The sequence below is a fragment of the Solanum lycopersicum genome, chromosome 6 (assembly GCF_036512215.1).
Source record: "Solanum lycopersicum chromosome 6, SLM_r2.1".
NCBI lineage: Eukaryota > Viridiplantae > Streptophyta > Magnoliopsida > Solanales > Solanaceae > Solanum > Solanum lycopersicum.
The window spans coordinates 2,362,723-2,373,707 of record NC_090805.1 but is presented as its reverse complement, the minus strand read 5'-3'; the positions used below and the strand labels follow the sequence as shown (position 1 = coordinate 2,373,707).

General features: G+C 29.8%; 1 long non-coding RNA gene across 2 annotated transcripts; it reads right to left on the bottom strand.

Annotated features, from left to right (window-relative positions):
- Positions 1-932: 932 nt before the first annotated feature.
- On the bottom strand, positions 933-4,409 carry LOC104647780 (uncharacterized). 2 transcript variants are annotated; one of them, XR_741807.4, is made up of 4 exons: positions 3,871-4,409; positions 3,522-3,748; positions 1,649-1,780; positions 933-1,473 (listed from the first exon to the last, which is right to left on the bottom strand). It is a non-coding gene; the product is annotated as an uncharacterized lncRNA (long non-coding RNA). The 2 variants fall into 2 exon arrangements; XR_741808.4 differs by having other exon boundaries at positions 1,649-1,776; positions 3,871-4,408.
- Between the last annotated feature and the right edge of the window lie 6,576 nt (positions 4,410-10,985).

Here is a 10,985-nt window from a genome sequence, read left to right as displayed (position 1 = left end):
CTAACTTATGTAACTTTGATTTATTTAGAGGATGTTAATTCTATATGGTATAACCTTTTAGTTGGTAGTCTATTGTATTCTATTTTAGCTTCTTCTCCTAGATATTGTTCTAACAGATTTAGTTACATTTAATTAAAGATGTATTCCTTTTTAATTAAATAGTCTACATGATGAATAAATAAATAGTTTTTAAATCTGTTTAGGCTTTTTCTCACTCTCAGATTCTGCCTCAACTTCCCTAGAAAAATAAAGAGAAGAAAGCATGTCCACATCCTACATCTGTTACAAACACTTCAACATACAAAAGTTTCAAAAGCAATATTTCACAACACATGGCTTGAGGAGTTCATGGTTCAAAGTTTGGTAGCATATAAATTGTTTCTTTATACTTTACTTGGAACAATTGATTTACAAATCTTATTAATCACAAATTCACGATTCACTAATAAAGTAAACTGATTTACAAATCAAAGATAGTATTGTCAGTCTCACTAACTTGAATTTTTAGGGGTGTTTCTAAGAGAAGATACGTCTAACCTCTTATTCAGTCTAAGTTTCCTTTAACACATTCATTTTAGAGTAGGAACAAATTAAACACCTTGTTGAAAACCATTGAAACGAACTCTCTATAGACCAATGTTGTTGAGGCCTCATCATGTGAAGCAAGTATAAAGTTTGTATTAGCATTCTAAATTATTACTAAACAACTAAAATTTAAATGAGGAAACTACTTAACTAATTTTTCTTTAATAATGAAGAGCAAGAAATTGATATACTACTTCAACATTTCTGCCGCAGCATATTATTATCCATCATTTGTAGACAACATTTCACTCTGGAAATCTATGGAGACACCCTATCACACCAACACAGCAGGGCGATAAATATTGAAAATCACACAACATGGACGTGCTGGTATAATTTTAATATCATGTTAATAAAATGAATTTCAACATAACTAACATAAAAAACTAACTCAAAAATAGAATATAAATATTAGATAACACACTCATGCCGTAACTACGACTGAAATCAAATTACTAAACTTCAGTAGTAATTTAAAAAGTAGTATGAGGATCTGAAATAGAAATATTTAATCATAACTGTTGAATGCCTTGAATCGGACCCGTTACAACAGAAAGGACGGGGGTCTCGCTGTTGGGCCCTTAATTATCTGTCAATTCTGTATGTTGGGCCCAAGTCTGTTAGGGCGTAGCTTAGCACTATATATAGACGCTATGGCAAACCCTATTCTGTAATTCTGTTTTTGCCTCTCCATAATAAAACTGCTCCCTCTCTTCCCCGTGGATGTAGCCAATTTATTGGTGAACCACGTAAATCTGTTGTCTTGTTTTTTGCGTTTATATTTTCACGTATTATCTCGAATTTCGCACAACAATAACATATGACTGCTCAACTCAGCTGTGAAATGAAAGAATACATTTGCACTCCTAAATCCTCAATTGGCAAACCCTGAAATAAAAATCTCAAACTCCTTACAAATATAGAAACTAAAAGGCCATAAGAAGAGCATCAATAAACATAGTCACAGCAGCACAATATCAATACAAAAACATTTTACACTTTCAAAGAGTGAGGAACCATCCATATAATAAATTCAAAGTGATAAAACGGAGAGATGACAAACCTCACATAGCAAGTAGAGTCAGGGGCACGAACAATATAAACACTCCATTGTTAATCCTTCAGAACATGACTCTTACAACACATCTCATCGCATTGTCCAAACCTGCACATACCTTCTCATTTTTTGTTCTACCTTAATTAAATAGAGAAACATTAGGATTTCAAGTTCAATAAAAGATGTTTACAAACCATGAATTACTTTAACAAATAAATGTCTCAGCGATATATTTTTCCTTCAATATTCTAAAGGGATGAAACTTTATGGATGTCTTGAAAATATGGAACAAAAATTAATTGTTTGTTCGCCAACTAATAATATTCCTAAAAACAACTCACAATAATATGAATTCAGTATTTTTGTGCCAAAAAGAGGAGCAACTATTATGCTTTTAATTATTCAAGAGCATGGATAATAACACTGATGCAAGGAACAAAAAAATTTGGGCTAGATTATTTATGCAAGGAACAAAAAAATTTGGGCTAGATTATTTATGCAAGGAACAAATAATGATGTTGCATTCTACAAAGGGGTCTTCATTTTTCTATTTTAGCATAGTAATCTCATTCCTATTGCAGAAGCCAACAAAAGCCATGACTTGCTTGGTTCATTTTTGAGTATTTCTAGCCTTTTCATTTCCCACATGTTGTAACTTTCTCCTACTAAGCTAAGCTGATAATATATAAATTTAACAGTATAAAATATAGAATTACCATTCAATTTCTAGAATAGGGACGACTGCTAAGCTTCTTTGAACTATTAGTCCACAAACTAAGCATAGCATAAAAAATGATAGCAATTAACACTTAACAATTAATATCCAAATAGCAAATAAAAAAATAGAAAAAAAAGTAAAGAGGAAAATAAAGGATGCAATTTTTTACAAAACCTGAAAATTAATATGGACAACTACACAAAAAATTATGTTAATTTAATCAAAAGGAAGAGCTAGTAAATAAACTTGTTTAATTATCACTATAAAGTTGGATGATGAGTCAACCTTCTTCACAAAGTAACTACATCAATAATACTATAGCCATAGTTATATGCAGCTGTAATGAATAATAAGTTATAACTACAACAACAACACAATTTTGGCTCACTGATAGACTTGACAAGTTCAAAAAATGCATTTTTCATGTATCAGCTCTCGTCATATACAATTACCTTCTCTTTGATCATACCATTGACACTCCACTTGATTAATAAAAAGAGTAATAAGAGCTATTTCGAGAAGATCTTCAGTTTTTCAATAAAGAAATTGCTAACTCCAATAGCTCTAAGTTATTGACAATATTTTTCACCAGAACAGGCCAATGAATCTTTTTTAAAAAAAACAAATGAGCCAATAGGAAAATACAAATGTAAGACAAGCAGAAGTTCAACAACTCATTGAAAACCCATTTTGTTGAGAATTTATTTTTAAGACACAATAATAGTAAGTAATATTGCCAATTAATAGAGCTTTTGGGAGCACTTATATAGGTGAGATCTAATATTTTTCAGGTATGCATATGAAGTCAAGTATCATAACCAATAGCATATGCAAATCATTGTACAATATTCACAACATACAGATCACATATAGTCGGGTCGAAACTTCGTTAAATGTCATTTATACATCATTAGAATCATAGTTAGTGCACCTACACAAATTCATACATCATAATACATGAATATCTTTAAGACATCGACAACATAGCAATTGTTTGAATGCATGTCATTCGAATCAACTATGACACATAAGCAAAAGAATAATTCCAAGTTTGATTAGATTAAAGCAACAACCCTTCATTTCAGACCAAATTGATGCTAGAACAGAAAATTTTCTCCATAATAACCAACACAAACAGTTGCTATAAATGAATAAACTTACTTGATTGGTCAACAAATCTATAGCAAATGGTGTTGAAACACGTGTGTTGTAGGATACTCAATGATTGCCTCTAATAAGAGCCTTTTCTATCTCTCTGACTCTCATATTAGCAGCACGGACAATTTGGCAATAGGAGTGGCCAGCTTCCCTGGCTAGATGCAGATTGACTTTCTCCCCATGACCAAACGAAGCACCCATAATAATCGGTTCTCTAATTCTCTCAGGTCCTTCAGTACACACAACTCAGATAATGAAGATGCACTTTAGCAAGAAAGCTCATAGACGTATCTAATGTAGGACAAAGAGCAAAATCGGAATAAAGGGCGTAAGAAACCATCAACGAACATACCCGTAGTTCAAATCTGGTATAAGTAGTTCCAGATCCTTGAATTTGCTAAGAAGACACATCGATAGTTCAAATTCTGGCATAAGTAGTTGCAGATCTTTAAATTTTCACACTGTAAATTAAAATAATTTCAAAAAGTTAATGCAATGATGTAAAAAGAACTCGAAGCGAAACCCACAACAGTATATGATTAAAATGAAGAAACCCAAAAAGTTAATTCCAATGGAAAACCAACATATACAAACAGAGGAAGTCCAAAAGAAGTATGATGGAAAAAACAACTGGAATTAAGGAACCCAAAAAGTTAATTTCGACAAAGAACCATCTATGAACAGATAAGATTCAAAAGAATTATGATGAAGACAGACTAAATTAATTGTTGCATGTAATAAACAAAGCAAAAATCAGTAATTAAACAGGAAAAACACAACCACATAACAAAAATTGAACATCAACACTAAAACCAACTGAAAAAGAAGAAAAAATCATCAATTTTGAGGAAAACAAAGAAGATCACAAAAAAACCAAAGAAATCATATGAAGAAGCTTACCTCAACAGAATGCTGGAGAAAGGAGAACTTTTGATGTATCGGTAGTCTGCAGTAACGTGTACATTGAAAGCACAACAACAGGACACGTAGCCAGAATGGAGTACTAAAAAGACTAAAATACCCTCAGACCTATGAAGCAGGCATGTTGAACATGCCTTTTCTAATATAAGAGTAATTTGTAGTAAGAAATTTATTGAATATATAAAAATTATTAATTTAGTACTCTGTAATTTTTAAATTTTAGAATTTTGCATCCACAAAATTTTAAGGTTTGACTTTATTTCAAACAACAAAGTTTAATATAGTAGAGAAGAATTTTGAATGTTATTATTCGAATACATTATGTTTGTAATTTGTGTAACTTTTGGACTATTTATTTACTTTATTTACTATTCTATAATCTTTTTATTTATTGCAAGGAAGTATCACCATTGAATAGTGATGGTCTTACTTTGTTTTGATAACAAAAGATATACAAGAAAATGTGGAGTGAAAAAGACGAGGAATACTACATTGTGTTTATATTGAGATTAATATAGTGAAAATAGAGTCGAGACAAAGAAAAATACTCTAAAATCTTCGACTATATTCACTATATAAAAGAGAATAATTATATGTTGAAGAAAAATATTTTTTTTTGTGAAGTTTTGGACTATTAAATTAATTCGAAGTTTCTTGAGTTATACCGACGTTATTGAATTGTTATATCCTGAAGAACAAGAATGTAGGCAGAGTGCGCTCACTCTCTTTCACCGTATTCTGTTTACTTCAAGAATTTTGAGCACTATAAATCTAATATCAAAGCAAGCAAAGGATATATAGTTTCATCATCAAGTAAAAAGGTTGCTACTCTCATCTCTATTGAAGTAAAATTATCGAAAAGTAAAAAATGATGCAAGGAAAATGAAATCTATAAACAGAAACAAAATGCAGGAGAAAGAGAGAGAATTAAATACGTACTAACACCATCGATTTACAACAAATCAATAGATGCACAACATTCAGGGCAGAGCTATAGCTTGACAAGGTTGGTTAGATGAACAACCTTCATCAAAAAAAATTTCCGAATATATACTAAATATCGATTTTTTTTAGATATATACTAATTGTTGAACAACCTTGACATAATAAAGGTTGTCAGCCCAGCAGTTAAGGCTGTGCAAGAATACCTCTAGCTTCAAGTTCGAGCCCAAGTGTGACAATTTTTTTATTCATTATTCTGTTTTTTCCTAAAGTATGAACACTCTTGGCAAAAATTCTGACTCCGTCACTGACAACATTATCACTTAATTATGATTAGTTAATGTTTATATTCACCTTATTAAATCATTACCTACCCATGATAAGTTGTATTAGTTTGGTATTAAACATCCGGTAAGTGTGAATTCTTACTAGGTGAGAAGCAGGGTGACTTCTTACATGATAAAGTTTGTGTGTACTTTTTATGCAGAACTTGAAAGGAAAATTACAATCATGGAAAAACGACAATAGCAAGCAACTCATTGGTATGTTAGTATTTGATAGAGAGTAAAGTATTGAATTGTAGATATCGTGTGGCCTTAAAAATTTGATATGTGTTATTCTCGCAGGTATTATTTTCTGCTCTTTGCAAGGACATTATCGATGTTCTGGATTTCCTAGAGAGATTGAAGAATGATAAAAATCAAAAAGTTGTTGATGTGGATCAAGTTGAAAAGCTGAAATGTTCTGATTTGGAGTAGTTTGAAGATGTAATGACTGCCAAAGGACGAGAGGTTGAGAATCTGATTCAATCAATTTTATATTATGTTGACAACAACGTTGCATGTAAATACGACATGCATCGTGTCCTTTGCTAGCCTCAGGGATAATATTGATTATAAGCTCACAACATCGTTCTAAATCAAGTTGTAGAACGATGTTTATCTCAAACATGTTTATCATTCATGGACCTCTCTTCATGCATCTTCTACAGAGACACTTAGATGATTTGTTGGATTCCAATGCTTATTCAATTGCTTTGATAAAGGAAGAAGTTGGGCTGGTGAAACAAGACCTCGAATGGATAAGAAATATTGAGCAAGAATGGTACAAGGATCTCTGGCCACGTGTTTTAGATGTGGCATATGAGGCAAAAGATGTCATTGATTCAATTATTGTTCGACAAACACAAATAGAACTTAACTTATGAGGTGAAGTTCAAACATAGTAGGTGACAAACACGATGAGAATTTCAAACTCAAACTTGTCTTCAAAATGAAGAAATCATAATGAAGTATTTTTCTTTTTAGGATCAAGATTCTGCTTACCAAAATCGCAACTGAAATAATCAGAGTTCTTTTTTAAGACAAAATTATCACTTATGTATAGGGATAGTATCCATTTTGTACCCTTCAAATATAATAGTTAGTCCCTTAAGTTTTGTCACTTTTGGTTTAAATAATAAAATAAGTACAATAATATGCTCAATTCCATTTTTCTTTAGAAATTACATAAATATGCCTCTTTATAGCTAATTAATTGATTTCATTGTTAAGTGGTAATAGAAATTGAAAGCAAATAACCTTACTGTATTGATGTGTATAAATTTTTTTTACAAATCATATCTTATTATGTTAGTAACCATATAATCATCTTATTTCACATGTTTCTATATTTATAGTTTTATATATGATTTTATGTTAATTAGAAATCACCTCAGTACTCAATACTCAATTAATAGAATATAAAAATTGGGTGTGTCATCCCAATTTGGGAGGATAAATTGGCAAAGACAATATGTCAGATTATTCACGTTTTAAAATTAATGATGTGGTCGAATAATAAATGGTCAGGTTTAAAAAATGATTTTGCATAATTGGAATTAAAAAATAGGTATAATACATAAATATACCATTTAACTTAGTCTTATTTTGTATTTATGTCCTTCAATTTTGAGTGTGCACAAAAAGACAGTTAAATTAGTGTAAAGCCGAACAAATAGACACACGAGTCCTACTTGTCATAATACATGCAAGACACTGTTAGGTTGTGGAGCTTGATTAATATATATAATTGTTTATGTGGTTTAACCTCCGCGGTGAGATTGCCAGGGGTTATGGAAATTTTAGGCTTTACTATTTATTCTCTGCAATAAAAAATATTCTGATTTATTAATATAAATATACCTCACCACCGTGGAAGTTTACTCACGGGGTGTTACCACGAAATATTGGATTTTATATTTCTCTCTCTAGATCTCTCATCTCTTTCTTTCGAAAGTTCTTGTGTTCTTCATTCATCAAGTGTGAGTGCGTGAATTCAATCCTAACAGACACCACATAGGACACAAATTTTCATGTAGGATGCCAGTAGGACGTTTGTGTCTGTTTGTTTAATTTTATACAAGTTTAAGTGTGTACTTGTGCACATTCAAAGTTGGAGGACATAAATGTGAAAGGAGATCAAGTTAAAGGGCATATTCATGTAATATGCCTAAAAAATAATAGCATGAATATGTCTTTTCTCAAACGACAATGACATAAATGAGTCAAGCTACATAAATAAACTTTTTCTCAAAATTCGATAATATATTTTTTAAAGAATTCATCGCCAACTTAATTATGTACTCAAGACAAGTCAAGAAAATCTAGAATATTCCGGAGTTATGGAGAATTGAGGAAGATCTCTAAATGTGTATTCTAGAGAGACTAGTATTCTAGATAGGGTAATTCTAGAATTAAGTAATTAAAGGAATATTCTATGATATAGCAGAAAAATATGTTTAGCTAGATTGTTCTATCACCTCCTGTGAATAGAGGTGGTCCATTTGAGTTGTAGGCAAGCTAGCAAGAACAAAGTAATAAAAGCAAGAGAGCAACCAAGAATGAATGCTCAAGTAAAGAGTGTTGCTGAAGAAAACAACAAGTGTTGTAAAGATTGTAAGACTGTATCGGGTTCTTACTTTGATATAATAAAATTCAAGTTGTGAGAAATCGATAGTGCCCCGTCGTCTCCACACCCAAAAATATTCAACATATTGAGCCTTTTTTTACCTTTTATTTTATCAAAATAGTCCAAAATTTGATCATACATAGCATGGAAAATAAGAAATTAATACTCTTTCATGAGCAGCGAGCAATGCAGTTCAGCAAGAAAAGGGTGATTTATTGGCATATAACATAAATGTACTTTTTAACTTGACCTCATTTTACGTTTATGTCCTCCAACTTTAATTTGAATATGAACAAGTAGAACTTAAACTTATATAAAATAGAACAAATAAACACACGAGTCCTACAGGACACCACGTAGGACAAAAAATTACATGTAGGATATCATATAGGACATGTGTGTTTATTTGATAAACTTTATACAAGTTTAAGTGTGTATTTGTGCATGCCCAAAGTTGAAGGTCATAAATGTTATTTGAAGTCAAGTTAATAGGACATATTTATGTATTTTGCCTTTTTTCTATAATCTATCCATGTCTTTGACGAATAGAGTTAAGCATGAAATTAGTCAAAGTGCATGCAAATTGAAAGTGAACGGTATCTTGTGAAATTGATTGAAATGTGTGCAAGTTAATCCAGTCAGCATGATTAACAAAAATCAAAAAGGAAAATTATGGAGCATAATTTAAGTGACAGCAGCATTATAACATGTTCTCTATTGTTATAAGTAACCATTTTTGCTGCTTAAAAATCAAGTCTTGTAGTGAAAACCGCTAATGTTAAAAGATGTGTTTGATAAAAGTCTCAACTGAATTTATTAAGTAGAAATGAGTAAAATTTCCTTTCACCTCATCAACCTTAAAGTTAATTACAGGAAAAATCTATCGTCATTGACTCATTGGGTTCGGGTGGATCCTAAAGTTATTATATATGTGACCATCTCATCTAAAAGCCAAATCATTCATGTCTCGACAATATACATTTGCCCCTGACGTTGGTAACTCAAAAAAAGATGATAGGTATAATTCAAAAGTCAATGAATTTTAGTATTATGAATGAACAAACCGTCAATATATATATCATATATTACTAAAAGCATGAACAAAAAAGTTGAAAGTTGAATTACGCTTTTACCTTTACTATAAATTAAATTGTTATAAAATATTTAATATTTGATTGTATAAATTTAATTAAATGTTAATGACTTTTGGACTTCCTAAGATTAATTACTAATTAAATATCTAATCTATTAATATTTATCATCTATAATCTATGTGTATATAATAATTATAATTTTTTTTAGAAAAAATCTTTACCTAAATTTCTTTTCTTTTCCTTTTCTTATAACTTTTTTCTTAACCCCTCTCATGAATAATATAATTGTGGATAAAGTATTATCCTTTATGATAAATAACTAAATTTAATAATTTAAAGGGTGCAAATCTATAAAATGGAGATGCACTTTAATAATGTCCTCTTAATTATTATTAAAGAATGACTCTAGCTTCACAAATTTAAATTCATTAATGCTTAATTACATGATAAGAACTTTAGTTGTTCTTTTTACATGGTTTGCTAACTTTAATTTTTTTTCATATTCTTTCATTTATTTATTATTATTTTCTAATTATTTATTTAACTTTTATACTCTTAATATTCATAACTCTCATCTTTTCATATTCATAACTTCCAAATATTTAAACTAAAACTTTAAGATATCTTTTGATATTCCTTCTATTCTGTTTATATAAATTCAACTTCTTTATCTCATGAAACCCTACCAAGATTATTAGGATATTATTTTTATTCTATAGTAAAAACAGATGATGAAGATTCTTGAATTTTGATAGGATATGAAAGGAATCAATAAAAACTCAGAGAGTTATGTACTAATTTTGTACTTATTTTTTCATCTATATATACATCAATCTTATAAGAATAATGTCGATATTTTATTTTTTCTTAAATATTCTGTTTCTTTTTATCTTTTTTTACTCTGTTAGACTTCTTAATTTAGTTTTCTAAAAGAGTTATGTACTAATTTTGTACTTATTTTTTCATCTATATATACATCAATTTTATAAGAATAATGTCTATATTGTATTTTTTTCTTAAATATTGTGTTTCTTTTTATCTTTTTTACTCTGTTAGACTTCTTAATTTTGTAGTTGTTACATTTTATTATTCATTACAATTTACACACACACACACATACATACATACATACATACATACATACATACACACACACACACACACACACACACACACACACACACACATATATATATATATATATATATTTTCATGAGATTTTAGTTATTCTAACGTATCTATAAAAAGTCACATGAAACACACGTGCGAAGCACGTCCTCACAAACTAGTATATATATATATATATATATATATTATTCTTGTTAAAAAAGAATGTTCCTATTTCAATTTTAGTTTGTTTAAAAAAGAATGACACCTTTCCTTTTTTGACAATATTTTAATTTTAATTTTTCATGTAACATGTTTAAGACCATAAGATTAAATGACATTTTGGTACATATGACATAATTTTAATTTAGAACTACAAGACTAAAAAATCTTCTTTCTTTCCCTAAACTCCGTTCCAAGTCAAACTAGATCATTCTTTCTGAAACGAAGGATG